Below are 2,192 nucleotides of genomic sequence, written 5' to 3' on the forward strand. Positions count from 1 at the left end.
CGCGCGTCGGAGCGAGTTCGGCGGGCGCCACGCGGCGCGGCGCGACGCGAGAAAAGGCGGCGGGCGATGTCGCGCTACCTCCGTGCGAGCGGGGTAGCGCGCTCGTCCGACGACCCCAGTAGCGCGGCGCGGCGCGACGACAGGCGACCGCCAGCGACGGGCGAAAGGCGGCGGCCGTGCGCGGGACCCCCGTAACCGGGGAATCCCCCTATGCCGACGACCCTAGCTCGGCGCGGTTCTCGCGCTTCCGGCGCGCTGCTTCCGGGGCGGCACTCGCCTCGACGACCTCCCCGTCCTTTAAAGGTAACGGTTCGGGCCGGCGCCCCGGCGTCCGTCCGCCCGTCGGTGTCGCGTGTCCGTGCGGCGCGGGGCTGCTCTCGGCGAGGGTCGCCGAGCAAGCGGATCCCCGCACGGATCACAACGGCCGTATGGCGGCGGCGTCGGGACGCCCGCCCGAGACGAAGGTTCAGGGCGACGAAACGGTGCTCCACCGGCTACCTTTTTCCCCGGCCAAACGCGTCCGTCGGCCGGAGCCCTCGAGGGCCCGCGTAGCGCGCGCGTGGGCCGGCCCCCGGACACCGGAGTTCCTCCCCGGGGCTCCGGACACCGGGGGTTCGGTTCCGCGCGGTCCGCCGCGGTCTCCTCTGTCCATCCATAGTCCGGGCAGGCCGCGGCCGGGTCGGGGGGCCCAAGTCCCCCCTCGGTGTCAGCGCGGTCGCGCCGCCCTTGTAAACCAAACCCACTCGCTGACGGGTAGCAACACCCAAAGCGTCGCTTCGCGGCGCGGCGGGGCTTCCAAGTCGGATGGCCTTCCCGGGGTCCGGGTAGGAGACGCCGGGGGCCGGCCTCAGCGCCGAGCCCCCGACCTACCCGGCGAGTCCGGGTCGCCGAGTCGTGTCAGGCCCGAGCGGGAGACGCCGGGCGCCGGCCTCAGCGCCGAGCGCCCGACCTACCCGGGCCGACGCACGTCTCGGGCGCCGTCGCGGCCCCGAGCGGGAGACGCCGGGCGCCGGCCTCAGCGCCGCGCGCCCGACCCGCTCGGCTCGTCGCGGCGTCGCGCGTATCGCGCCCGTCGGTAACCGCGCCGCGGGTTAGGGGCTCAGCTCGCGGGAGCGACCGAACGGGCACCCGCGGCGCGTCGTTCGTCTCCGGTACAAACCCTGTCGTGAATTTGTCTCCGATCGTCCCGGGCGGACGTAAAAGGGCCCAAACGTACGACTCTTAGCGGTGGATCACTCGGCTCGTGCGTCGATGAAGAACGCAGCTAGCTGCGAGAACTAATGTGATTTGCAGGACACATTGATCATCGACACTTTGAACGCACATTGCGGCCCCCGGTTTTTACCCCGGGGCCACGCCTGTCTGAGCGGCGCTTTCCAATCGATCGGACGCGGGCCGGGCCCTCCGCGACATTCCGCCGGTCCGTCCGGCGGGTGGCGCGAGAACCCGGTCCGCGCGGGCGAGGCTCGGGCCCTCCGCGGACATTCCGCCGGTCCGCCCGGCGGGTGGCGCGCGACCCGTGTCCCCGCCCACTCCGCGGCTGGGGTTTCGCAGGGACCCCCGTCCCTTCGTACCCTCAAATACAGACTCGGGCGGCGCTCCGTGTCCGTCCGCCCGTCGGTGTCGCGCGTCCGCGCGTCCGGAGGTGCTTCTCGGCTGCCCGGTGAGTACGGCTGGTACTTAGCATACCGAGAAGGTGCTCCGCGCGCGCGGCTCCGCGCGGCGGCCCGTATGGCGGCGGCGCTCGGCGCCCTCCTCAGGTAAAGGTCCCGGTCGGCGCCTCGGCGTCCGTCCGCCCTGTCGGTGTCGCGTGTCCGTGCGGCGCGGGGCTGCTCTCGGCGAGGGTCGCCGAGCAAGCGGATCCCCGCACGGATCACAACGGCCGTATGGCGGCGGCGCCGGTCCCGGCGCCGGCCCCGACCGCACAGCTCTACGCGCACGCCCTCAGATCAGACGAGACGACCCGCTGAATTTAAGCATATTACTAAGCGGAGGAAAAGAAACTAACCAGGATTCCCTCAGTAGCGGCGAGCGAAGAGGGAAAAGCCCAGCGCCGAATCCCCGCCCTGCGGTAGGGCGAGGGGAAATGTGGCGTACGGAAGGCCGCTTTAGCCCGGCGCCGCTCGGGGGCCCGAGTCCTTCTGATAGAGGCTCAGCCCAGGGACGGTGTGAGGCCGGTAGCGGCCCCCGGC

The 2,192-nt window shown here is 72.5% G+C and overlaps 2 non-coding genes across 2 annotated transcripts in view; both read left to right on the top strand.

The window, feature by feature from the left end:
- The first annotated feature begins 1,216 nt into the window (after positions 1 to 1,216).
- LOC148345288 (5.8S ribosomal RNA) lies at positions 1,217 to 1,372 on the top strand. Its single transcript, XR_015848702.1, has one exon. It is a non-coding gene; the product is annotated as a 5.8S ribosomal RNA (ribosomal RNA).
- Positions 1,373 to 1,939: 567 nt separating this feature from the next.
- The window catches only part of LOC148345289 (28S ribosomal RNA), a 4,544-nt gene continuing 4,291 nt past the window's right edge, over positions 1,940 to 2,192 (top strand). The window contains exon 1 of the ribosomal RNA XR_015848716.1: positions 1,940 to 2,192. This exon is cut by the window's right edge and continues 4,291 nt beyond it. This is a non-coding gene — a ribosomal RNA (28S ribosomal RNA).

Source organism: Urocampus carinirostris, unplaced genomic scaffold (assembly GCF_059441175.1).
Source record: "Urocampus carinirostris isolate Australia breed hairy pipefish unplaced genomic scaffold, RoL_Ucar_1.0 HiC_scaffold_55, whole genome shotgun sequence".
Classification (NCBI taxonomy): domain Eukaryota; kingdom Metazoa; phylum Chordata; class Actinopteri; order Syngnathiformes; family Syngnathidae; genus Urocampus; species Urocampus carinirostris.